Source organism: Dendropsophus ebraccatus, chromosome 6 (assembly GCF_027789765.1).
Source record: "Dendropsophus ebraccatus isolate aDenEbr1 chromosome 6, aDenEbr1.pat, whole genome shotgun sequence".
NCBI classification, from domain to species: Eukaryota; Metazoa; Chordata; class Amphibia; order Anura; family Hylidae; genus Dendropsophus; species Dendropsophus ebraccatus.
In genome coordinates this window covers 42,939,628-42,950,195 of record NC_091459.1, presented here as the reverse complement: position 1 = coordinate 42,950,195, position 10,568 = coordinate 42,939,628, and the positions used below count along the sequence as shown (strand labels likewise).

The following is a 10,568-nucleotide window of genomic DNA, read 5'->3' as shown; positions in this document are numbered from 1 at the left end:
TTTTTGCTCCCTCAGCTACACTGTATAACGTAAAAAGCATCAGTGATTGTAGCTATCATCTTCACAGACAAGAAATGCGCCAAGATCTGATAAGAGAAAGATTAAAGATGGCGGCATATCCATATGTAACAAATTATTCTGATGTTTCTATTGATCTTTGGTAAAGTTGTTCTCATTCAATCCTGCAATAAAAAAATACTAATCAATAAATAAGATTTTACCCCTCTGCTCTTGCGCCCTCAATCCTCAATAGATATATTAACATATAAAAGAAAAGAATAAATTACTTATTGATCAATAATTCCAACTTACCGATTTGTTATCTGCTGCCGACTTGAGGTTTTTTGCAAAGGTCCAGAATTTTATCATCAGGAATTTTATCCCTGTATCTTTCGCATATGTTCCAAATAAAACGCATACATATGCATAATATCACTGCCAGGATGGCCAGGACCACGAGGACCCGCTTTCCCTAGTACCCATATCCCCTCTTTTAGCTCTTCTAGGGAGGATCTGGGTATAATCTCCATAGTTTGGGGGGTCTCCAGTTCCAGGCTTGTGTCCGTTGGCAATGGTCTAGCATCTATGCCAGAGAACAGAAGCAGGAAGGCCATAAAGCCGAACCAGCCAATTGTTAACTTCTTCAATATCAGTAATAATTCTCCGATATTGCTAAATGCAAGGGAGAGAAAGAAGCGCACTGTAGCCGATACAGCAAACAGCGAGCAACTGAGAGGACATCCAGCAAAACATTCTATATCTGTCAGCTCTTCTTTATGATGTCACTATATGACACCACAATAGCCCAACAAATACATCAGAGAGACTTGTTGGCTATTGTGATGTCATACAGTGACATCATACAGTGAGAAGTAGTTATAAGCACTCCCTAATTATGTTATTAAACTATTACCAAATATCATAGTCATTTTACAGTAGGGAAGAAGTAAATCTAACCATACAATAAAAACAAATCACCCCTGGAAGCATTAGGGCTGTAAATTCTGCCATTATAAGGTAAAGAAATTACCATGGAAACAGCTCACAGGAGCGGCCATCTTGTGGCTGGCAGTTGTACACATAAGCCACGCCTCCAGATTCCAAACCTGTATGCTGCACGATTCTAGCTTGTATGAAACGTATTCTGGTAGTGTGAAGTTGAAGGGGTCACATACCCACAGCGGAATTTTCATTTCGCTGCCAGCATGTGACCTGGCCCCTTCTGTCCCCCCGCCGCCTGTGTGTGAGGCTCCCAACTTCCCTCGCTCCCCATCAGCCAATCAGTGCACACACAGCCTTGGCGCAGAGCAGGTAATGTATGCTCCGGGCCCGGGCTGCGGGGGGTTAAAGGGGCTGGGTTACATATCCACAGTGGAATGAAAAGAGCAGATTTGAATGAAAAGAGCAGATTTTGCTGCAAACGTGAAATCCACTGCGGATCCGGTACATGTGAAGCTACCCTTAATGTAATCTATAAAGCTATTCCATTTCAATGTACAGACAGCAGACAGCAGCAGCACTTACAGGGACTCTCTCTTCAGCTGTGTGCAGGCCGGGTCGGGGGAGGAGACGCCTCACACAGGAGCTGCGGCCTGTGCTGGATGCTCTGCAGAGGTGCCTTAAATGGGAAGTCCGGCGAAAGTATTGTATTGCCCCCCAAAAGTTATACAAATCACCAATATACACTTATTACAGGAAATGCACATAAAGTGCTGTTTTTCCCTGCACTTACTACTGCATCAAGGCTTCATTTCCTGGATAACATGGTGATGTCACGACCCGACTCCCAGAGCTGTGCGGGCTGTGGCTGCTGGAGAGGATAATGGCAGAGGGATGCTCAGTGTCCTTCCAGTGCCCTGTGTCCCTCAGTGTCCTTCTGCCATCATCCTCTCCAGCAGCCACAGCCCGCACAGCTCTGGGAGTCGGGGCGTGACATCACCATGTTATCCAGGAAGTGAAGCCTTGATGCAGTAGTAAGTGCAGTCAAAAACAGCACTTTATGTGCATTTCCCGTAATAAGTGTATATTGGGGATTTGTATAACTTTTGGAGGGCAATACAATACTTTAATAAAAATTTTCGCTGGACTTCTCTTTTAACAATCCAGCCCATGTTCAGTATTCACACAGTTGATGAATAAGAGACAATCTGCCTGGAGCATTCCTAATGATGAGGAGGGTGGGGAGGAGGGACAAAGAGGGTGTGCCAGCCAAATGCATACACAATCTAAGCCCCGACCTTTGGGCACGGGGCTGCCAGTTTAAAAGTTGTTTTGTAGGACAATAACTGCATCACCTGCCGAATGGACCCCAGGACAGATATTGGATTAAAAGCAGCTATCCGAAGGTACAAGCGGTTTGGGGGGGTCAGATTGTGGGTACAGAGTCGCTTTAACTACTATATGTGCTGGAGCAAGGAACCTAAAATGTTTCTCTTACAGATTCTGGAGAGAGGTTTTGTGGCCAGGAGAAGTCTTCAAGACAACCCAGCCTGGTTGGAAAGGAAAAATGAGCAACTGATCAGAGAAGACGCCCCACGTGAGTCGCTGGATGTAACTGCACTAATCTGATGCTGTGTAAACCAATACATCTAAATTTCTAACTATTGCATCAAATCTGTAACCGATATCCATGTGAATGTACACCGACTGTTTCAGTAGAGTTAATTTGCTATCATACATTAGACTAAGGTACCGATGTTCCTGTGTTAGGTTTTTGGTTTGCCCAACTTTGCTTGAACATTGCTCAGCTCACTTGCCATTCCGGTCAGCAGTGGCTGAAGCTTAGACGGAACATTGGTGAGCAGTCAGCACTAGTGTAATCACATTCTAGTGTATATATGTGTGTCAGTGGTGTATCTGTATATATGTTAATGGTGCGTCTGTGTGTGTGTATATACAGCATGTATAAAAAGCCTGACATTTAGGCAGAAAACTCTCAAATGTTTGCACAAAACACTACAAAGGTGAAATTGTTGAGCGCCTATACATATGCATAGTTTTATATGCTCCTGGGTGGGGAAGGTATGTGGTGGCATTTTTACCTTTGGGGGGGCAGCAACACTTTTTGCACAGGGGCCCTGAACAATCTGTGTCTGCCCCTGCTGATACAATATTCTTTATTAATACCGAACATATTGCCTACTTTATTTCTGGGTTGTGGAATGAATCGTCTGCATTTTAATTTGCTTTGATATACGAGTGATTTGGATTATAAACATAATCCTGAAATGAATTATACTGGTAATCCAAGGTCTCACTGTACAGTGTTACAATACAAAGTATAACAGTACATTTGTGTCATTCATAATCCAACCTAATCTGCTACTCCGCTGCCTTTTCCTTCCTTCTCTTCTTGCAGTTACAGAGTTGTCCTCCTACTCTCCCTATCTGCATGAAGATACACACTGTGGGAGGAAATAAGTGCAGCCTCTCCCAAACCAAGGAAATCTCTATATATAGCAATGTAATCTGGGGGATGGAATAAGGCAGGGATTGGCTATGGAGAGCACATGACTGCTAATATTTGCTGGGTCAGGTAAACTGAGATAATAGGAGATCCAGCTGCACAGGCTTCTGGTATGTTTCGCCAGTCTGCTCACTATTCTTCTTACTACTATGGGGATAACCTGGTGACATTTACGCATTCACATAAACCTGGTGAGGATACAGGACACAAGTCCTATGCACTTTGTATCATTTTGCAGTGATTGCAGAGTGATCAGGAAATATTCTATATATGTGCAGATGTAGCAGGGCTGAATGCAATGGATTAATTATGTAGGAGTGTATTATGCATTGTTAAAGTAATGCAGCGGGTTTACGTGGAGCGATTATCGTTCAAATTTTCGCATAAACGATCGCATTTGAGCGATAATTGTACCGTGTAAACACAGCAAACGATCAAACGACGAGCAAGAAATCCTTCATTTTGATCTTTCAACATGTTCTTAAATCGTTGTTTGCTTAAAATTCGCAGATCGCTTCGTGTAAACAGTCTTTCACCGATTTACCCTATGTAAAAGATGGGCTTAAGCGATCTTAAAAACAATCACAATAACAAATTTTTTTTACGAATTTTCAAACGATTTTTCTAACGATTTATTTGTCTAAACGCTGATCATTATAAAAACCAAATTGTTGCTTCAAAATCGTTAAACGATCGCAGCATTAGGTGCCGTTCTTTGTCAAACTATGTAACACGCTATGCTGTGCCACAGTTCAGCTCTGCTACATCGTGCTGCATGCATTTGCAGAAACTGGTTTAAAAGAAAGACATTGTTCAGTATTGTATAATACTCTACTAAGAGTTACTAGCTGCTTATATGCTGTATGAAGCTTTGTGATGTGTAATGTGCACAATACTTTGAGATTGCTATCAGATTAACATCAATGGCTGACAAATGGAGGGATAGGAGAATTCTCATAATATTCCACATTTGTCTTTAGGCTGGGCTTATATGCAGTGGCTGAGATGTACTAAAACTATTGTGCAAACTTAGGCCTCATTCACACATCTGTAATGCAGGTCTGCACTGAAACCGGTCTCTTTTTTTTTTTTGCAGCATGGATAATGGCCCCATAAACACATACAGATGTGTGAATGGGGCCCTTGAGATGCATTGGTCCTATGTTCTGTCCACAATTGTGGACAGAACTACGGACGCGTGAATGAGGCCTTTAGCATCTTCATAGCCTCTTCACTCCATAGCTTTCCTTATTCCATGCCTGGAATATTTAGGGAAAAACATGCACAGAATCAAAATCTATACCCTAGACCTGCTGAAGATGGAAGTCCAGCCAGGGAACATGTCTTCATAGAAGAAAGTTAGGGAAAAAAAAGAAATTTGCTGCAGGCCCCCCCAAATAACGGCACAATAAGACAAATCCTGGGATGGGGCATGGGTTGAGGAAGGCTGTGGAGTGGTACTGGGGTGGGTACAGATTCACTTTAAATGGTAAGTAAGCAGAAGGGTTATAAGGGAGAGAATTGTCATACATAGAGGAAGGAGTCCCCTTTTGCACCTTATCATCACCTTAGCGGCTGTGATTGTATATATAGTCATTACAGGTGTGGGCAGAATTCGGACTGCTGATTTGGCCTTATTCATTTGTCCTGCAAAGTTGTCCATTATTCTTGATCAACTTATTGCCTATTGATTTCTATTTTGCTATTTACACATTCCACTTTTTCACAGATCCGTAATCCATACGGTAATAAAAATAGGACATGTCCTGGTATGGATTACCAAAGTCTATGGGATTTGTATTTTTCATTGACGTCCCTTAGTTGTCTTATAGGGAGTGCTGAAAAACCTTTGAAACTGAACTAGAGAATATGCAGTCACCGCATATGGTAAGAGGAGCTAAAAAACGGCTGTATACTCGCCGTATGCGGCGACCGTATGAAGAGCAGAGCAAGCTGCAGGGGTATGGAAAAAAGAGATAAGGTGTGGTGGCACTGTACCCAGAAAAACACACCAATTTTTACAAATTTTTATTTTGTGTGTGTTGGTAGAAAGGTAGTCTTATATGTCGAGTATATCAGAAACTCTCTATTTAACTGGTAAAGTTGGGGGGTGGTCTTATACGCCCGGTCGTCTTATATGCCGGAAAATACGGTACCTTCATCCTCAATGCCACATGCCCATTAGGGAGCTATCAGCAGGGTAGATTCGTCTAACCTGCTGATAATTCTCCTTTAAGTAACATTTTAGACCAGCAATGAACTTCTTTATAGAAATTCAACCATTTTTTTTACATTGTGCATGAATAGGCCAGACATTGCACTAGTGCCCTCTACTGGTAACCATTTTTTATTGCTTAGCAGTATACAGTGGTGCCTCAACGTACGATATTTATTAGTTCCATGACGACCATTGTTTGTTGAAACCATTGTATGTTATGACCAAAATTCTATGAAAAAACTGGTAACTGGTTCTGAATCCCCCAAATTGTCCCCCCAAAATGAGAAAAAAACTAAGTTTTAAAGAAAAATAAGCAGATAACTAATATGGGTAAAGCAAATCCTTCCATACAACAGTCAGAAAGAGCTACTAGAGATTGTAAATTACTTTCTAAGTAGAAGATAGTAGCATTTTCAGAGTCCTGTACAGATCACACAGGGGCCCAGAAAAATAAAATGAAGCCGATCCCTCACCTGGTGCCCAAAGGAGCAGCTCAAGCTGGTACAGGTAGAGTAGCAGAGGACATGTAGTATCACACTGTACGCTACTAGACAGCCTGGGGTTTTACCAGTAATAGGCCAGTTTCATTGGTTGTTCATCTAGTTATTTACATGTGCCGCAGATCCTCAGACACGGGCAGGGAAGTAGTCATCTGGGCGGCTCCCCGTCCGTGTCTAGTCACAGTGCTCTGCCTGTCAGCGCACTCAGCGGGAATGGTTGACAGGCAGAGAGGTCCGTTACTGGCCTCTCTGCCTGTCAATCATCCCGCAGAGCGCGCTGCTGGGCATAGCTCTCTTGACACTGTGCCTGTCACACTCCGGCAGGGCAGCAATTTCAAAACCTTGATCTTTAATTATCCATCCTGGCGCCCAGTAACTGGGCAAGGGGGCAGTGCCGCAGCGGCATGTAATCATGCTGCCTCCATGCTCTTCCCAGCCACTCACGCTTGATTGGCAGCCTGTGTGCTGGGAACTTAATGCAGAGCGCAGCACTCTGGATGCCACACAGGAAGAGGGCAGAGGCAGTGTGGCTACACGCTTTTGAAATTACCGCTCTACCAGAGACGGCTGGGTACAGCGCCAGAGAGCTGTGCCTGGCGGCTGTAAGGTACTGGGGCCAACCCACTTTCCTTCAAGAAAATGATTGCTGTCACACAGACACATCAAAGGTCTGATTGGGTAAAGCATGTCACTGTGCACTGCACTGAGCTGCTATCATAGGTCAGAGTCTTGGGTGAGCTGGGGGAAAAAGGGTTTGTTGAGGAGCTTAAAGTAATTTCTTAAAGGGAATCTGTCAGGACCCATCCTGAGGTTTTAACAGTGTGCATTAAGTGGTGGCTCAATAGTTAGCAGGTTACCTTTGCCTTAGGTACCAGTGGAGGTGATGCTGCACAATTTCATTTCTAGTACTAGAATCAAGAGTCAAAGAGGAGTCGTGGTGAAGCGCTTGTGTTGCACTCCAGCATGCCTCACCACTTCGTCCTCTTCCCCATGAATATTCAGTGGCGGCCGGCTTCCACTCTCCCTGGCATTATCTTCCATCTTTGTACCATTACTGTCGAGGGCCACGCGCACTGTCCAGACAGTTCATGCATGTGCTGGTAAGATCACGGTCTGCACGCTTCCTGTCTTTGCCATCCGCGCAGGCACCATACACCAGAGGAGCAGCAGACACGCGCTGAGGAAGAGGGAGCAGAGTGCGGCACAAGTGCTTCACCACAACTCCTCTTTGACTCTTTGATTACAGTACAAGAAGTGAAATTGTGCAGCAACCCCTCCTCTGACACTTGAGGCAAAGGTAACCTGCTAACTAGTGAGCTGCCATTAAAGTTCTCTTTAGGGTGCGTTCACACCTACAGGATCTGCAGCTGATTTTCTGCAGCAGATTTCAGTTAAATAACTGAACACAGCAGAAAATCAGCTGCAGATCCTGTAGGTGTGAACGCACCATTAGGCTGGGTTCACACTACGTATATTTGAGGCTGTATGTTTGAGGCTGTATAGCAACCAAAACAAGGAGTGGATTGAAAACACAGAAAGGCTGTGTTCACATAATGTTGTAATTGAGTGGATGGCCGTCATTTAATGGCAAATATTTGCTGTTATTTTAAAACAACGGCTGTTATATTGAAATAATGGAAGTTATTTACCGTTATATGGCGGCCATCCACTCAATTTCAACATTGTGTGAACAGATCCTTTCTGGGTTTTCAATCCACTCCTGGTTTTGGTTGCTATGAGGACCTGACATGAGGACCAAATACAGCCTGAAATATACATAGTGTGAACCCAGCCTTAAGGTGGAACTAGCAGCATGCAGTGTAGTTACTATGGGAGGTGAACGACCACCAGCAGCAATCAGCAGTGTGAGATTCACTGTTGTAGGCTCCTTCTGGTGCACCCCAGCCCTCATCTCACAGGCACTATTGCAGCTAAAGGGTATCCTGGCTACTTGCCCTCACTCTCACCGGCCCTGAAAGAAAATGCTTTTAATGATAAGTGTTCTTGCTTTCCACTGATATAAATGGTGTCCCGTCTGACTAATATATATATATATATATATATATAGATAGATAGATACATAGATAGATAGATAGATATTAGATACAACATGGATGATGAATGCAATGTGCCCACTTATGTCGATTGGTTGTCCTTTCTTCCATTTATAATATCCACCATGTGTTGCAGTGCACAGAGCAGACATTTACTGCAGAGCACATGATGGGTGAATCCGGACTGAAAAGAAGAATAGAGGTGAATGAAGTGAACAGCTCTGTGGGTGATCTGAAAAAGACATGGCAATCCTGGGCAAAGGAGCATGTAGATTATCAGAAACAGAACCCGTTCAGCAATGCTATAGAGCCTGGCACTGCCCGCCCTGACGCTCAGGACCCACAGTATGGCAGGCCTAAAGTTGGTACCCTCACAGAGAAGAGAGGTAAAGACGCTCACAGGCACCTCGGAAAAGAAGTGCAGGAACTGTGTCTGGTCATAAGAAGCATAGGGGTGACTGCTGAAGATGGACTGACTACAGTCACCTTTGGGAAGCTATTTGATACCTATGTGACTATTTCTAATAAACTGGTAGGAGTTTTGTTAAGAGCCAGAAAACATGGACTGCTGCACTTTGAAGGGGAGATGCTATGGCAAGGAAGAGACGACCATGTTGTTATTACATTGCTAGAATATAATGAGTAATTGTATTGTAAGTATTGAAAATCAATACGAACGATTAAAACAACGGTTAAACATTTGCCCAATACACAATGAATAAGTTAGATCAACTGGTGTCAAAATGTTATATAGATTTGTAGTTGTAGAAAGCAGCTTTGTAAGGCCATATACCTGTTTGTTACATTTCTAAAATATATTTGGCACCATCTTACCCACCTTTTTTCATAGAATAATAATATGCATTGAAGTAGGAATTTTGTGCCTGTAGACTAAGTGGTTGAATTGTAATGTGCTTTTATTTAAAAATCTCAAGTTTTTCACTACTTATCAGCTGCTGTATGTCCTGCAGGAAGTGGTGTATTCTTTCCAGAGCTCTGATCATGGACAGAGGTGGCAGCAGAGAGCACTATGTCAAACTGGAAAAAATTACTGTAGGTTTTTTTTTTGTATCATAATATCTCTGTTAATGGTCTGTTGAAACCTGATTGGAGCACTAAGCACTACTTTTTATTTAGGAATCACAGTATTCTTTTCAGGCTGACACAGTGTTCTCTGCTGCCACCTCTGTCCGAGACAGGAACTGTCCTGAGCAGCAGCAAATCCCCATAGAAAACCTCTCCTGCTCTGGACAGTTCCTGACATGGACAGAGGTGGCAGCAGAGAGCACTGCGTCAGACTGAAAAGAAAATACAGATTTCTGTAGGACATGCAGCAGCTGATAAGTACTGAAAGACTTGAGATTTTTAAATAGAAGTAAATTACAAATCTATATAACTTTCTGACACCCAGTTGATTTGTAAACATTTTTTTCTACAGATTACCCCTTGGTCTGTTGAAGCCTGATAATATGGCAAGGCACCACTTTTTATTGGGGAACCACAATTTTCCTGTAGCAAATTAGTACACTTAGTTAACAAAAGAGATAAAATCTAAACAGTACAACAAATCTGGGCCTGTGTTTTTCTCAGCTCAGACAGTTCTGATGGGCTAGGAGTGGACCAAAGGAGTACCTAAAGTATATTATTTCAGTATATTGGTGTTCAGCATTTTACAAAATAAATAAGGTATTAAAAAAAACAAAGCAAAATGTTCATTGTATATGTTGAAAATTTATTAGATCTAGCACCAACCCTGGTGAGAAAGTCATGCCTAGCAAGGTAGCTCCCTACCATGTAGAAAACCGCTGGAGTCACTATTGTGACACCTGTACCGCCGATGTATAGCTAACGGAACACATTGGTTTTCTATGGTGGTCAGTTCTGCTAATTCAATAGAAGGGTCGGTCTGTTTGTAATCCACCATCCATGCTAATGTTAACCCCTTCTTCATTTTCCAAATTGCATTAATAAAGGCTCATATTATAGGGGAAGATTACAGCCTGACACTAGCGCTGATCAAGTCAATTGGTGTTTATTAAAAGGGATCTTTAAAATACCTATAAAAGGGCCGCACTATCAATCACCTTATCTCTTAATAAACTTAATAACCTAAACATAAGGCATTTGTCGCTATCTGTCAGTACTATTTGTGATATGTATTGCCTTTGCTATGCACTAAAACATTCCAGATGCATTAAACAAATCATTAGATTTTCTGAATGCAAATGGAATAAACTGTCTTGTATGAACTAAGAGCTGCGGCCATCAATGTCCCATATGCTAGTAACACTGCAAGTAGAATACAGGAACACATGCATTAAAGGGGTTGT

The 10,568-nt window shown here is 42.6% G+C and overlaps 1 long non-coding RNA gene across 2 annotated transcripts; it reads left to right on the top strand.

Annotated features, from left to right (window-relative positions):
• The first annotated feature begins 2,276 nt into the window (after positions 1–2,276).
• LOC138794790 (uncharacterized) lies at positions 2,277–10,357 on the top strand. 2 transcript variants are annotated; one of them, XR_011363500.1, is made up of 3 exons: positions 2,277–2,345; positions 2,440–2,536; positions 8,375–10,357. It is a non-coding gene; the product is annotated as an uncharacterized lncRNA (long non-coding RNA). The 2 variants fall into 2 exon arrangements; XR_011363499.1 differs by lacking the exons at positions 2,277–2,345; positions 2,440–2,536 and adding an exon at positions 3,572–3,657.
• Positions 10,358–10,568: the final 211 nt, after the last annotated feature.